The sequence below is a fragment of the Rhodnius prolixus genome, unplaced genomic scaffold, assembly GCF_049639745.1.
Source record: "Rhodnius prolixus isolate KJV_2025 unplaced genomic scaffold, Rpr scaffold_14, whole genome shotgun sequence".
Taxonomy (NCBI): domain Eukaryota; kingdom Metazoa; phylum Arthropoda; class Insecta; order Hemiptera; family Reduviidae; genus Rhodnius; species Rhodnius prolixus.
In genome coordinates, this window is record NW_027411594.1 from 1,500,525 (window position 1) to 1,517,738 (window position 17,214).

The 17,214-nt window shown below is 35.7% G+C and overlaps 1 protein-coding gene across 1 annotated transcript in view; it reads left to right on the plus strand.

The window, feature by feature from the left end:
• LOC141451631 (lachesin-like) overlaps positions 1 to 17,214 on the plus strand; it is a 469,514-nt gene that overhangs the window by 82,817 nt on the left and 369,483 nt on the right. The window lies entirely within an intron of this gene.

Sequence of the window (17,214 nt, forward strand, 5' to 3'; positions counted from 1 at the left end):
TAGCGATTCTTTTTTAACTCCATTGAGAGGTATTATCTGTACTAAGTACCAGTACTCGATTCTAAAAACTTAATAGAGTATATTATATTCCCTAATACTCCACAGTAGACTATAAAAAGAGTATTCACCTCAAAAGTGCACAATGAATAAGGGCGAGAATTATGAGCTTATAATATACCCTATGGACTAATGAACTTTAAAAGGGTTTTTCTGACCGCAAGGGTTTATGTGTGACCACAAGGGAATATTCTGCCACCTATCCTGCCATATATATATATATACGACAATTTTAAATTGAAAATATTAATTTAAGCCAGCAATTAAACAAAAATTAAATATAAAATATTTCATCCTAACATAATGTGATTTGAATGAACATTGTGACAGTTTTTTCGGATTTTCATCCATCTTCGGTGTATCAGTGTTGTGTAGAGAATTTTGACTTCTATTTCAAGGAACAGAAATGCGAAATTCGAATCGAGTCAGACCATTTAACAAATAAATGAAGAAAGAAATGTTTGATAAAATCTTTAACATTGTCTTGCTACCAATTCCAACTGTGTATTCAGTGGGGCACCCAGAGTAAAAGTTAACAAAAAATACGAGCTCTGAGATAAGATTAAATGAGAGTTAACTCTCTTGGATTTATAGCAGAAACGTGAATCTGTAGATGCTCATTCTAAATATAGATTAACGGTAAGAAGGTTTCGGGGATTAAAGGTACGCAATTTACAGTTTGCTGTTTCGAAGACATTGCGGAATTACGATAGATGATATGGTTTCACGTCCATAAGAACGAGTTCTATCTAGAACATATGGATAGGTTCACGTTGTCTGCTAGGTTTACGTCTATCTCTTACCAATCTTCGAAAAAGCAGATGCAGTGATCAGTTACCGTGATCGTACGTAGACTATCTTCCAACAAGGCAAAGCTTGATGTCATGTTTTAAGAATGTGTCGTATCTTTCTACAACTAGACCAGGTAGAATCTCTGTTTTGGCGAATCGTTTTTGCAGTACAAACCAAATAGTAATGTTTATGTTATGAGGTTAAGTCGTTTCCTCCAATCAGCAAACAACTAAAGAATCATATCTTTGATTTTAACCTGAACAGTTCGCACTGTAGCCAATTCCCGTTCATTGTAGCTGCTGCAGCGTTGGTGTCTTAGCGTAGGGAGGTAGGGGTAGATCACGTCCAATTACACGCCCACATTCGACTTCCAAGTTCCACCATTAGGACATTTTAGGCTTTATTTTCTCGTTAAAAATGTACTCTAGAATTTTTTCACTATTTTTTCGCCCATAGGTATTTAATAAAGAATGAAATTATGCAAAAATAAAAATAAATTTTTTTGAACATTAATTTTACGTTCACGAACCATTACGCTTTATGAACGACTGCGGAATATTTTTTATTTCAATTGTAATGTGCCTAATTTTGATTTGATTGAAGATTTTTGTCAGAATAAAACAGTTAATTTAAATATTTAATTAATTTTTGAGGTGAAAATTTTTATTGCATAAATTGATTCTTTATGAAATACCTACGGAGGAAAAAATAATGAAAAAAATCTAAACTATTGTTTTAATAGAGAAAAAAAGCATTAAAAATCCTAATGGCGGATCGAACAAGGGCCTGGTGAGCGTGTATACTGGCCAATAGAACCGTACGTAGAGTGGGGGAAATGCACACGCCCACATACCGCTTCTATCGTCCACCATTAAGACCTTTTAGGCTTTATTTTCTCGTTAAAAATGTACTCTAGAATTTTTTCACTATTTTTTCGCCCATAGGTATTTATTAAAGAATGAAATTATGCAAAAATAAAAATAAATTTTTTTGAACATTAATTTTACGTTCACGAACCATTACGCTTTATGAACGATTGCGGAATATTTTTTATTTCAATTGTAATGTGCCTAATTTTGATTTGATTGAAGATTTTTGTCAGAATAAAACAGTTAATGTAAATATTTAATTAATTTTTGAGGTGAAAATTTTTATTGCATAAATTGATTCTTTATGAAATACCTACGGAGGAAAAAATAGTGAAAAAAATCTAAACTATTGTTTTAATAGAGAAAAAAAGCATTAAAAATCCTAATGGCGGATCGAACAAGGGCCTGGTGGGCGTGTATAATGGCCAATAGAACCTTACGTAGAGTGGGAGAAATGCACACGCCCACATACCACTTCTATCGTCCACCATTAAGACCTTTTAGGCTTTATTTTCTCGTTAAAAATGTACTCTAGAATTTTTTCACTATTTTTTCGCCCATAGGTATTTATTAAAGAATGAAATTATGCAAAAATAAAAATAAATTTTTTTGAACATTAATTTTACGTTCACGAACCATTACGCTTTATGAACGATTGCGGAATATTTTTTATTTCAATTGTAATGTGCCTAATTTTGATTTGATTGAAGATTTTTGTCAGAATAAAACAGTTAATGTAAATATTTAATTAATTTTTGAGGTGAAAATTTTTATTGCATAAATTGATTCTTTATGAAATACCTACGGAGGAAAAAATAGTGAAAAAAATCTAAACTATTGTTTTAATAGAGAAAAAAAGCATTAAAAATCCTAATGGCGGATCGAACAAGGGCCTGGTGGGCGTGTATAATGGCCAATAGAACCTTACGTAGAGTGGGAGAAATGCACACGCCCACATACCACTTCTATCGTCCACCATTAAGACCTTTTAGGCTTTATTTTCTCGTTAAAAATGTACTCTAGAATTTTTTCACTATTTTTTCGCCCATAGGTATTTAATAAAGAATGAAATTATGCAAAAATAAAAATAAATTTTTTTGAACATTAATTTTACGTTTCTCGAACCATTACTGTTCGTAGGAAGCTAATAATTATTTTTCCTGGACCTAAAACATATTTTTCAACTCTTAGGTTTTCTTTTTTTTAATCACTCAAAAGACATTCAAAGTATTCGACGTTTCAAAACGCCTTTTTAATTTTGTGGGCTTCATGCTTTCATTAGCCAATGTTTCGTTGCAGATTATACAAAGCGGATGCTGTTTATCGAGATAATTATTAAAAGTAAACCCGTATTGCATAAATGATTCATTGAATCTTCTTGTTTTTTTCTGGACGAATCTGGCTCTTTTCTTGTATTTTCGACTTATTTTCCGATGAACTCGAAGTCGCTTTGGCTTCTTCTTTTTTGGATTCACATTCCTTAGCTTGATTTAACCACTTATTCATTTTAGAGTACAAATTCTAACTAAAATAAATCGTTAATAAGTAAGGATGTTTTCAAATTGAATGATACGTAGAACTCCATTAATATTTACCAAGTATTTGAAAGATTAACGTACACTGTACGATTGGGTGAAACCTAAATTGCATTGAATAGTGTACTGCCACAGAACAACAAACTTACACTTCATTTGCATGGTATCTTTGATAGGATCACTACAACATACATCCCCATTACTTGGTGAACGTTCGCAAGTTACTGGAGTGAACCAAAAAAAAACTTGATTTTTCTATTTACTGGTTACTAAAATGTTAATCTTCTTCTTCTTCTTCCCATGGTGCTACAGTCTTATAGTAGGACCTGGAACGCATTCAAGAGAGACTTCTACTCTTCCCTGTCCTCGGCTTTTAGGCGCCACCTTCTAACACCCACCTTTCGCAGATCTCCTTCTACGTCATCCAACCATCTTATCCTGGGACGACCTATACGTCTTGCGCCCCCCCCCCAGGTGTCCATATAATACTTTTTTAGGAACTCGGTGATGGGGCATCCGTTCAACATGGCCGAGAGCCACCTTAGCCTGGCCTTTTTTGATACAAGAAACTATGTCGAGTTCTCCGTATAGTTTCTTGAGTTCTTCGTTCTTTCGGAGCCTCCATTCACCCCGTCAATGTACACCACCGGGCCGTAGATTTTACGCAACACTTTTCGCTCCCAATATCCTCCAGCATATTCTCACAATTAAAATGTTAATATGTGAATTAATTTATCAGTTCACAATATATTTCCGTTTCCCCCTGTGGGGTAGAGCCCCATAGTTTCAGAAGAACTGCTCTAAAGTGGCATAACTGAATACTATATAGTCTTATCAACTTTATTGTATTAAGAAGAATCAAGGCAGGAAATAGATTTTCAAATTTTGGGCAAAACAGCTGACCGGTTACAATTACAAAAGATTCATTAAAATTTTAAATACCATACACAGCATGAACCTTTCTCAATCTGTCAGTTGGTGTATGGTGAAACGGAAACCTAAGTGAGGTAGAATTCTCTACACCAGACTTCTTCCACTGATTATGGATGTAAGTTCGAAACCGTTCAGTTGAGACCAATAAACATGCTTGCTAAATCAGGGATAGTATCCCGCACTGAAGACTTAACCACTTTTTCAACTGTCAATTAGTTGTCCATCATCTTTTTCAAGCTGGACTGGACTATACTTTCAAAATATTTTTGTCATTTTGTCAACAGATCATTTCCTTCTAAATGAACCCTGTAGTGTTAATGGGAATGTACACACGTCTTGATAACGCCTTCTTCTTTGTATGTCGTCACAACCAATGAAATTACCCAGTTAGCTGGATATTGAGTTAGACAATTTTTGATACTCTTGATTGGTTCCATTTAGAATGAACAAAATTAATAATAATTCTATCGAGGTAATCTTCCATTTTTTCAGTAATTAATCTTTTTTTAGAAACACTCTACCCTCAAAATTAATTGAATTAAAAAATAATTACGGCATACCGATAAACATCTTATTGAAAAATACTGATCGAATTTATTATTGATGGTTGATTGATCAAGCGTACTCAATTACCCAGCTCGCTAAATCTAACAATTAGCCTTGGGGTTTTGGATCATAGATTAGGAACGCTCTCTTGGTTTTATATATATTTATATATATATATATATATATATATATATATATATATATATATGTATGTATAAACGCGCAAACACCCTCTTATCTACATCTGTCTGTACACAGTTACTGTACAATAAATCTGTTACAGTTATGTTACAGACGGTTAGAGCGTGCACAGTTTGCGCGTTTGGGTCGGCTAGTTCGAGCTGCTGTTAGTGGCAGTGGGTTTGGGTATACGGGTTTGAAGAGAGAGATAGATAGAGAGAGAGATCTTGGGGCACCGTGGACCCTCCTGCGGGACTCCCTACCGGTTAATCAAGGGTTCAGCCGGGGCCGTTCGCCTGCCAATGTCATTCCCCCGTCTCATGTAGTTACCCTCAGGACGGCTCATATCTATAATTGTCACAGCTGATTGATATACATTAGTGTTTCTACTACTATTACTGTAATAGCTGAGGGTTCTCCTTCCAACCAGCCACCAACTTCGCACACAGACAACCTCCAACTGGGCCGCATGGAAACACCTCACATAAATATGTCGCTCTTACTAACCTCCCTATCTTGATCGTTTCCTCTACATCCCCTCATTGTGGACATCGAACTCTCACAATTTCTCATTTCCCCCCCAGCAGCCACTCTACTCCCAACAAAATAACTTCCCTTCCCCTAACTACTTCGGCTAGTACCCATTTTCTCCCAGCTTAATATTGCACATATTTTTGTGGCCATTACATTAAGGCCTTCTCGAATATGCCTTACTCCAAGCGCAAAGAGGGGGGAGGGTTAAATTATAAGGCACATAGACTTTGTTCCACAAAATTGAAAATTCCACGTCACTAGACAAAAATAGCCAACAATATAAAAGAAAACTTTTCTAATTCAATTTTATTCACTACTCTCTCTCCTTACAAGATAAGTATTGCAATGATGCTGCATTTTTGAAATTGAATTATTAATCAGGAATATCTATTTTGATGTCTCCTAAGGCTGGAAAGTGGATTTTAGAAAATGCTGTGTCTGTGTTTGCAAAATATTTAAAAAACTATTATTATTGCTACTTTAAAAGGATACTGGCATCAATATTAATAACATTATTATAAATAATGAATATCGCTTTCCATTTCTACGCTCACCGCTGTTTCCGTAGATTCGCCCCATTCCCCAAATAGAATAGAATAGAAAATAAATTTATTATTCTGGGACAATTGTCCCCTAAGAATAAAAACAGGTACAATTAGAGGCCTTAATAGTTTGGCCTGTGATTACACAGAAAATATACGTAAGTATTTACAAAAAGTGAAAATAAAAATAACAGCAGAAATTAAGGAAATAAATTAAAACAATTAGAATTTCGGAGGAAGCTGAATAGAAAGGAGATAACTGAATAGACGGGATTTAAAGATAGAAAAGGTAGGAGCATGGCGGACAGATGAAGGCAAGGAGTTCCAGAGAGAGGTAGCACGTATTAGGAAGGATTTGTCAAAGGATGAGGTACTATGTGAGGGAATATAGAGATCAGATGAGCGAGATCTAGTATTACGGGAATGGATGGAGGATTTAAACTAAAGGTGTTGAAAAATATAGGAAGGCCTTTGAGAATGGATGACTTGAAAAAGGAAAGAAGCCAAAAAATACTGGCGGCGATAGACAGGAAAAAGCCACTTCAACTCACCGTAGCAGTGCGAAATGCGGGAGTTTCTGGAACGTTATAGACACGCTTCTGTGGCATTTTGATGGTGATAGCATTATTGTGGCCAACAATATTCTGTAATTTACAGTTGCTAATCCCTTTTCTTATGAACTACGCACACACAATGAGCATATTAGTTCTTCGAATGTAATAAATTACAGCGTCCTACAGTAGCCAGTAATGTGCGTTCCAAGGGCACAAAATGATATGACACAGAAACATTTTTACTCGCTAAACATTCCTAAACCATTATCCAATGATATTAAAGCTTCTAAATACGTCAGAGTGGCTATAAGCGTGTGTTTGTGGTCGCAGCGTAAACAGATGTAGTTAATATCCTCCTAGCAAAAGTTGTCTAGACGGCCGTGGGGCGGCGATGTTATTCAATTGCTGCCTCCAACAGGGCTACAATCTGGCCCACCCTCTTTAGTAGGCTCCCAGAGGTTTGGAGCCGGTGGTAAAGTCACACGATATTAGAAAACTTTTTCCCACAACAGAGTTTGATCCGCCACCGTTCCTTCTCCGGAAAAACTACCTTATCCCAACTACGGTAGCAAATATCACACTTTTCGGTTTTTCTCCCACTATCAAGTTTTTATTTCAGGCTAGTTAAGCGGGAAAAGATGTGGAATGGATGGTGAAAACAAGAAAGAACCAGGAAATGAGGTTTTTCTTATTACTTTTGGTCGTTTTAGTGGACTTGTAAGCGGTTACAATGTGCGCTGATTTAGTGCTTTGAAGCAGGAAAACTTTTTGACAATTTTCACGTAATTGCAGTGCTAAAATATACTTCTATTCTCGCAATGTTTATGCATTAAGTTCTTTTTTTTAAATGCTTTTGAACCCTGGTCTGGTAAAGATGTAAGCCTTGAAAATTCGTTTTTCTCTATTTTCTAATCACAGGAGAGTGTGATTCCTGAGAGGAGCATTATATAATGAGAGGGTTATAATTTTGTGCGGTTACAATCAGGTGACAGCGAGTTGCCGCTGCCTTCTTAATTGGGCTTTGATTACGTAGTTATAAGTAAGTAAAGTAATTGCCTATTTCAACTACCAATTAGGTGTCGTGGACGAAGGCGACTAGCAAATATACTTTACTGTAAATTTCTCATATTAACCATTAAATAAAATCCAAGGCCTAAGACCGGGAATCGAACCCAGTACCACAATACATATTAGTTTCGCAGGTCTCGCCTCTTAAACGCTCGGCTACCGTGGCGCCTGATTACGTGGTTTAATTATCTACAGCTTAGTCCATTTATTTCTTAGTTTTCACGATAGTGGATTTAAATTTGGAAGTACTTTTAATGACTTGCAAGGCTCTTTTACTCTGAAAATAATTTCTTAATCATTAATCACTAGTAACTTGTATTAACTGAAAATGGACACATACTAGAACGGTAGCTCTTCATACCATCTTGCCAGCAACGAACACTAGACGATCCTCCTTCTCTAGACTGATAAGAGAAGACGATTTCTGCCCATTTCTCTCCACAGCTAGCTGGAAACAAACCGCTCTTGTTTTTTCATCGCCAAGCCTAGAAGTGCAAGCCTAAAGAAATGCATCCTAAGTTAGGCGTCCGATTAGCAGTAATTAGCGACAAAAATGTTCTTCCATTATTGGCTCATTGAGGTACTTGTACTTGTAAGATTATGCCGTCATAGGAAATTGTTTTTAGATCAAATAAACTGAAAGTAAAGTTTTTTTATCATTCCGTGAACGTTTTAAAAATTAAGGGAGATAAAATAAATTATTTATCTCTTTAAAGATTCTCCAAACAAAATTCTTATTAACAAATTAATCTCTTGGCTGAGAAGTTAACCGTTTTCGGTTAAAAATAGATTTCTAAGCTGTTTTCTCCATCAGTAAAAAGCACTCGCACATCATATTTTCACAATCAATAATAAAAGTTCAAAGCTTCTTTCTAAACTTGTTTGACACGTGACCACAATAGTGGCCGAGTGTATAGCAGCCAGTCCACGTGACCTGCCACATGATGACAATAGAAGTGGTCCCAGGTGCTCTGTGGGGAGGAGGGGGCCTGTTGTAGTGCTAAGTTGCCGCGTTTAGAGTGCCAATATTTATCACCACACATAACAACAGTAAACTGTCTAACTATATATATATAAATTGTATATATCTCCCCCTAATGCTGCCACCTCCATGATGTATGATATATGTTCCTATAAATAGATTGTCCACAGTTGCCGCCTTCCTCATATACTTTACTAAAATTGATTTAAGAGATTACTGTGGGGGGATACTAGAATTTCCCGCTTTTGAAATTATCTAATAGATCTACAGCTGGAACATGCCATTCCCATTGGTGGTGGAGTTCCAACAAAATGAATAAATTAATTTATCTATTTATACTTAAATGTCTAATTTATTAAGCAGACTTAATTACAAACATTTCAATAGGCTCTATCTGTTAGTGATCATTACGTAAATGGATGATACCCTCATTTACAGATAAACCGTGACGTGTTCCTTGAGATTAATTACTGAATTGGAATTAATTCAATGAGTCACGTATTTGGTAAGCAATTAACTAAATCCTGGAGAACAAAATAAAATAGCGTGCCCACTCTTACGAATTTCTCTCACTACAATTATAATTAACTATTAGAAAAGCTAAGAGAGGAAGAGAAAATGTATTTTCGCGATTTTTCTTCTAAATTTGAAGCAGAACCAAGTATTTTGTTGATTTACGATATTGATGGATTAAAGTATGAGAAGAGAAGGACGGATTTAAATGTCAATTACTGTTCTCTGAATAGAGCAGGACCGATAGTGTAAGACTAAGACAGCTAAAGTGAATAAAGGATGATGATGTTGAAGGTAATTCAAGTGGTAGGTGTTTAGGTGGTTGATGCAGGATGGCCATTGTGAACAATACTGGTGGTGATGAGAATCCAGGACAGAGGATATCTCTCTGTCTCTCTCTCACTCACTCGTAGGGCCACCCGACCCTATGCGATCTATCCCTATCAAGAGACCCCCCCAAGGGTGACCTTATCGTCTAGCTCCATTGTCTCAGGATGAAAGCTTAGCCACTACTTACAAGCACCATCTGGAGGTATTATCTTACATAGTGTTCCATCCAGGCGAAATACTTGGCAATCATGATCAGACGTTCAATCCTTTAAATCCTAGTAGAGCTCCTACTTTAGCCATATTGCCTATTTTTAGCAAATATTTAGTTCTAGAAGAAGAAAAAAAAAAGAAATCTACTTTGAGGAGTTCCCGGGGATCACCCTAACAATAACTAATGACTGCAGTTCTTTCTTCTTTTGCGCAGCATCCTCGAATGGTAAGCTCTCAACTTAGATCCTTCAACATATTTTCACAGGTCATAATCCCCGTTTTCACTCAACGACTTCCTCTTTTTTTCAGCACAATATTCCGCAGATGGTCCTCCTGAGGTCATCTTGGTTTTTCCTTCCCATATTTTCTCTTCTTGGCTTTGTCTCAAACTCTTTTTTTCGCTGCAGTCCCACGCCAGCCCTCTAACCCTCTAAAAAGAGTTGACCTCTTTTTTTTTTCATTCCCGTTTTCATCCTTAACTTTTTTGGGAAAAATAGAACTAGCTGAAGTGACTACACAACACTTTATTAAACTCAAATGATTCACTTATTGATTATTGATTGTTCTAAAGTAAATTCGTTTTACAGTAGCTTTGCTAATCACATTATCAATAGTTTTCAGTAAAAGTTCTGGAGCTACGCTTTCCTCTATACTCTATTGAGCCATTTCGGGGTATTGTTCGGTTTTTAAAAACTGGATAAAGTTAGTGGGTTTCAAAAATACGGATTTTGAAGCAAAAAAATATGGAGTCCAAGATCTGGACCTTGGGAATTCTAAGTGGAGGAAATCGTGTATGTTTCTACGAGTATTCAGCAGTATCTATACTAAGTTTTCTGCTGTATCTATACTAAGTATTCAGCTGTATCTACACTAAGTATTCTGCTGTATCTATACTAAGTATTCAGCTGTATCTATACTAAGTATTCAGCTGTATCTATACTAAGTATTCTGCTGTATCTATACTAAGTAGAAGTTGAGTTTTTTGTCACTTAAGTTTCGAGTACATCTGGTTGCTTAAACTTGTACCGGACAAGGACATTACTAACAAAGCTAGGTACAATTAACGTGGTTCCCTTATTTGCAGAAGTAGCCACTCATATTAAAGCTTAAAGTCCCCAAAGCCCTTCTCATTATGTGCAGTGTTCTTGCCGGGGCTACAATAATTACTCACTTGCAAAAGGTGCAACTTCAACCTACCAGTACTTCTCCACTGTCTTCTTAGCAGTGCCCACTTTACAAGGAAAGAGCACCTTCTCTTTTGTTGTAGTTCTTCAACTAAATGATGCAATTAACAAACCAACAAACTCCACTAAACACTAAGTTCCTTCAGGTATCTCTCTCTCTCTTACTGTTTCTTTCTAACTATTGTGAATAACAATCTCTTAGGCATGCTCAACTTGGGAGTTTTTTTTTTTTACTTTGTGTTTTCCTCTAAGTTGTTTCGTTGGCGGTCGGTTAATGAACATGTGGTTGAAGTACTGTTCAAGTTTAAGACAGCTATTTAAGCAAAACAGTACATCATTTAAATTACAAGTGGCTAGAAGCATGACTCTTCACCTTCAAATAGGTTCTGCAAATATCTAGCATACTAGAAAAGAACTGTTAACATGTCTTAGCATATTCTTCTTAGTCAGGAAGAATTTGAGGAAATTAGTAAGTTGATTGGAATGGACAAATTAGGCGCTTCTTTACTTTTTGTCCTGCCTCAAACTTGAGGACCAGAAGTCAAACCAGGATGGTGTGAATTAGAGCAATCAAATGTCCTCAAAATCGGGATAAACAAGTTTTAATAAGTTTCTAGAATTTTTTCTTCCAAAGCAAAGACTGAGCTTCTAAAACTAAAAGAACTAGCCGAAATGATATTATGTAATACAATAATGTTTTATGGTAATGGCTGCCTATTTCTATTCAGAGCTAATCGTAAAAGTATCGATAGTAGTAAAAGCCATCGATAGTTGTTACCGTATTTACGCATATGATCGGCAGTATTTAATGTACCACTGAACCCACACAATGAACACTCATTTCGAAACCCCGCGATGATCCATTCAGACCAACTAAGACCAATTTTCTCACACAATAAACTTAAAGCTTATAAAAAAAAATTGAATAAAGTATCAATTATTTAAAGATGTTTGGATAACAAATACATTAAGCTAAGTGTTAATTGAGCTGTTCACTGCCACAACTCTATTAACTCCATAAAACAAAAAATGATTTTTATAATATAAATGCAAATAAATTTACCGTTATCATTCAGCGCATGCTACTTGAATTTGAGTTGAATTATTGCAACGATTTACATTAGAGCACAGAAGTTAATCAAAATGGCTTCTGAAATAAATTATGTATTATTCAATGGCGAAAATAATTTTGCCGTTTAATGGTAGTTAATCTTGATTACTTGGGAAATTTATTATAAATATAAAAAAGCTCTGGACTGAACCAAATGCTTTGACACTTAAATTTCAGATATTTCCAAAAAAAAAAAGAGGGCAGTTAATCGATTTTCGCAGTGAACGGTTCAATTAATAGGACTCAAATGAATTAAATTATTTTTATTGTAATTATACAATCTAAACGATAAATGCTATTTTAAGTTCTGTATTGTAATGGTTACAAAACAGAAGCTTTGCTCAAATTTAAATAGTTTTTACTCAAATAATATTATGTTGCTACATACATTAAAATTTGGTTACCACTATTTATGTTCCTCATTTAATTTGGAAGCTTTACAGTGAACTGGGTGTGTTAGTGTGTGTAAGGGAAAGATAGAGATAGAGAGGGTGGATCAGATTAAAATTGAGAGGCTCAATGTGAAAGAATGCATTTGTATTGAATGGAAATTAGATAATTGTTTTTGTGAAATCGACAATATTTACATTTGGACAGTCCAGTTAATTTCATTTTGAATTTTGGGTAAATTTAAATTGTTTGCATGTTTACCTCGTAGATACATATGAGTCACTCAGTAAATTTTAAATTTACGTAGTTAAACGTAGCGCTAACAAGGAACTGGGTGTTAAACCCTCTAAGCAGTGGGTTCTATGAAGCATTATCATGATAATGTTCAGGAACGTCGTGGGCCTTTTCTTCTAGGCAAAATATCACTGGGAAGGAAAGCCATAATAGCTTTTAGGAAAATTGCCTTGCTAGTGAAGCCTTGTACCGGTCAGGTTCCCCTTTAATAATAATAACTATCCCCAAGTGGGGATTCCAGGCCAGTTCCAGATGCATGACCATAGATTTTCACTTTCACTGATCAGTAATGCACATTATTGTCTGGATGGAGTTCGGTAGTGCACTAAAAAAAGGCTCCGGATACTAATACAAGGTGTGGCTATGGCGTAAAGCCTTCTCTTTCGATTGCAGCGTCTCACGTGTTTGTAGAGAAATCTGTCTGACCGGAGCCGTCGTTTGTGTAAGAGGTGGAGTTTATGGCGGTGAATGTTGTATCACTTGTGCGAATTTTTGAGTGGTTCAAGCGTTTCCAAGATGGCCGAGAAGACGTCGGAGATGATGACCGCCCAGGAGCGCCCTTCCACGTCCAAAACGGATGAAAATATAATAATTAAAATATAATATAATTAATCAACATTACTACCGTGAGGTGCTTACTCAACTCTGTGAAAGAGTAAGGAAAAAACGACCCGATTTGTGGAAGAACAAGTCACGGGGTTCTCCATCAAGACAACGCGCCGGCTCATACTGCATTGTCTGTCAAGACGACGTTTCTAGCCAAGTACAACATCCCAGTTTTAGGCCAACCGCCTTATTCGCCTGACCTGGCCCCATGTGACTTTTATCTGTTTCCCAAAGTCAAATCTGCATTAAAAAGAACACGATTTCAGTCAGTTGAAGCTGTGAAAGAAAAAGCAGCACGCGTCATGCAGCAGCTCACAGAAAAAGACTACCAGCACTGTTTCGAATAATGGTAAGTTCGCATGGAGCGTTGTAGGGATAGGGGAGGGGTGTATATTGAAGGTGATAATAACTAAATATGTATAAATTTAAAATAAAATGTTTTACAGCAATAGTCTCGTTATTTAAAAGCCATACCTCGTAATGCGTCTTATAAAATAATATACTTAATTGCACGGCAATACGAACAGTATAGGCAAGTACATTTCGGTCGGTTGCATTTTAAAATTTTTGATAAGTACATGTCCACTTTTGATCATCTGATGAGGGTAAAAACTGCCTTTTGTACTAATGGAGATTGATTAGCCATTATACGTACGATGTCTATAGACGGTTCGAAAAATAACAAAAATATGATCAATATTGTATTACTTAGTTAATAATCAAAATCAATAAATTGATGTAACCAAAAAAACAAAAAGAAGCTTGTTAAACTTAGCAGAAAGGCATAAGCTCCAATGAAGTCACTAAGTTAACAGTGAAAGCGTCGAGGAGGATTTAGTGTAAGAGAAGGTGTTCCACCTATATCAACAGGATGGTCTGGATATTGATTATATAGATCCTCAAAGTACTTATTTATTTTATTGTATTTTTATGTATGGTCGGAAGTTATTTTTCGGCGAATACTTTTAAGAACTCATGGCGAAAACCTAATTTTGTAAAAATTGACAGGAACACCATGTTTCCGCTAACTTAAGGGAAATATGAAAATATAATTCAAACATTTTACACTCCAGTGTTTTTGTGTACTACTATATATTAGTTTTGAGGCTTTTAAGTAAATGTTCAACTCCAGAGATAATGCCTGTAGCTCGGTAGTCATTTATATTTTACATTACTTAATTTCATGTTCCTGTAAATGTTTGATTCCAGTGTCCAGTGTGGATTTACAGTTGAGCATATTACACCTCAGAGTTTAGAGAGCCTTGTTCATGCACGCATGGTTAAAAAACGAGTATACGCGCACATGCAAACCATGCGCTCATGCACACGCACAACTGTATACAGTGGTTAATGTTAATCCGCGCAAATAGTGAACGAGTCGGCATGAGTTAAAAGAGACCACAGATGTTGTTGCATGACGGCGGCAGAAGGGGGGGGGGTAAGTTGGTAGAAACGTAATTTTCAACGTGTGCAATTAACACTTGTCCATGTAATTAGTGAGTTTATCTCTGCCAATTAACATGCTAACTTGGTGTGTTAGCGAATATGCGTGCGACTGTTTTTGGTGTAGTGATCCCTGAGGTGGGGAGGTTAGAGGAACAGCTTTGGTTACATCATTTTAAATTAGACTCACTTTAGGTTTACCTAATTTTGTAGTTTATGTTTTTGTAAGAATGTTAATACAATTATGGAGACAAATGCAACATGTTCGTAAAACTGAGCGTTACAAAATACTGTAAACGAGAGTGCTAGACTTGGTGGAGTACAACTTAGGATTTCCTTTGTTCGCTAGATGGATGCCTGAAGGAAGCGGAAGTGAAATTGCTCGTAAATCCACTATGGCGTAAAAGATTTATGGAGGCGGACGTTTTAGTGTTCATATTTTTTATTAAGCAACAAATTTTTTGTTTAATTCTCGTACTACATAATTGAAAATGAGTTATTATACGTATTTGAGCTTTCTGAATCAAAATACAAGCAATAAAGTTCCATAATTTGAACCCACTAGACAAAACTGTGAATCTCAACATTGTGAAAAACTAGATAGAGAAAAAGAAAACCTCCATGTTTAGCTTCCCTCTGAAAAAACAAAATAAATAACGTGGCGACGGAATACATTGCATCTCGTAAACAGAAGTAGCAAGGTCTGGATCGTAGTCCTGAAGACCCAGATTACCCGTCAACTCCCAAATTCCATGTTTCCCGTTAAGTCTTTGAATTAAAAGCGATAACGTGTAAAAAAAAAGAAGAGAAAATTAATGCAGGAATTACTGAGAGAAACAGGATCAAATTCAGAAAAAAAAATATACTCTCTGGAAGGCAATAACTGGTGTACCTTTGTAACCTATACTTTAACACTGAATGAAGAGGAACCTAAGAATTTACCATCTAAGGCTATTTTGATAGAATGTTTGGTTTTGTCAATTATTGTACAGGGTGTTCCACCGGAGGAGAGGTCGAAACTTCCGGGAGGTGATTCAGCAGCTCAAATGCAACAAAAAATATTCTATTCACTTTGGCCCAATTCTCAATAGTGAAGATATTGGCATTTTTAACTTTTCCGACGAAATTCGCGTTTTCCACCATAAAAACGGCCGTAACTTTTCTATCCTTTATCCTACAACAAATCTACTTATTCCAAACGAAAGAGCATTAAATTTCCGATAAATCTGTGTTTTTTTGCTACTTTATTTTTTACTTCCGTTTTATTAAATAATAATTGTGAAAAACTAAAATGGTTACTTTTCTTTTTGTTCCTTCTCCAAAAATTGACATTTGAGTAAATTAGTAATGAAAAGTCGGTTACGCAAAATCCCAGTTTTCTGCATTTGCACCCCTCTGTTCCGGTGTAGGTTTTTATTAAAAACCAAAAAAATCTATATGGTCTTAAATGCACAACTTTCCCTGAAATTGGGTGACTCCTTGATTCATTAATCATTGAAAAAATACAGTTGAAAATTTTAAACAGAAATCATCGAGAAATGTTTTAAAGCTCTGGGTTAAGCAGATTTATAGAAAATTTAATGCTCTTTCATTTGGAATAAGCAGATTTGTTGTAGAATAAAGGATAGAAAAGTTACGGCCGTTTTTATGGTGAAAAACGCGAATATCAACGGAATAGTTAAAAATGCAAATATCTTGGACACTATTGAGAATCAGGCCAAAGTGAATAGAATATTTTCTGTTGCTTTTAAACTGCTGAATCACCTCCCGAAGTTTCGACCACTCCTCCGTGCACACCCTGTATAATAGTCGTAGATTAAGATGGTTAACTCTGGAAGAGGAGAGTTACACAAAGACTATTGCGCAATGAGCTCCATTGGTTTATATTAGGTAATATAATCTGGTAAATGTTTCCATCAGATTTTTATTATACTCTAACTGCTCTTAATGCCAAATTATGTTCATTAAGGTCAATGATAACAATAATGCAACTACTAAAACTCAAATGATAATAATGTAGTTTAGTGTTTTACTAAGTTAAACAACGCAATGTTATAATGTAGTTCTTGGTAAGTGCTTGTTAAATATATATCTCTCTATTGTAATTTGTGTAAAGTGCGCAAGTACAATTGTATTCCCGTCCTTTACCCGCGACGATAGTCAGGATATGGGTTGGATTATATCGTTTCCCATTTCACTAACGAAGCGCACCAAACCCATTATAAACACTTGGTGTACAGTACAAAAGTGCTTCAAACTCTGGCCACTTCAACCGTCTGTTTGTCTATGCGTGCATGTGTTTATCTCCTGCAATAATATTACACATAGTTTCCCATGGGATAGGGAAGACATGGCTTGTAAATGGGGAGATTCAAATGATCATTGAAATTAAAACTGAAGTCCCTATGTTTTAGTACAAGAAAAACAATTGGTTGTCTCTCCTGTTTCATGTAATACTACTTACAGGAAGTCTTAAAAAACACTAAAAATCCGTGAAATATTTATTTAATAACCAATAATATCTATTACCTAGTTACAATA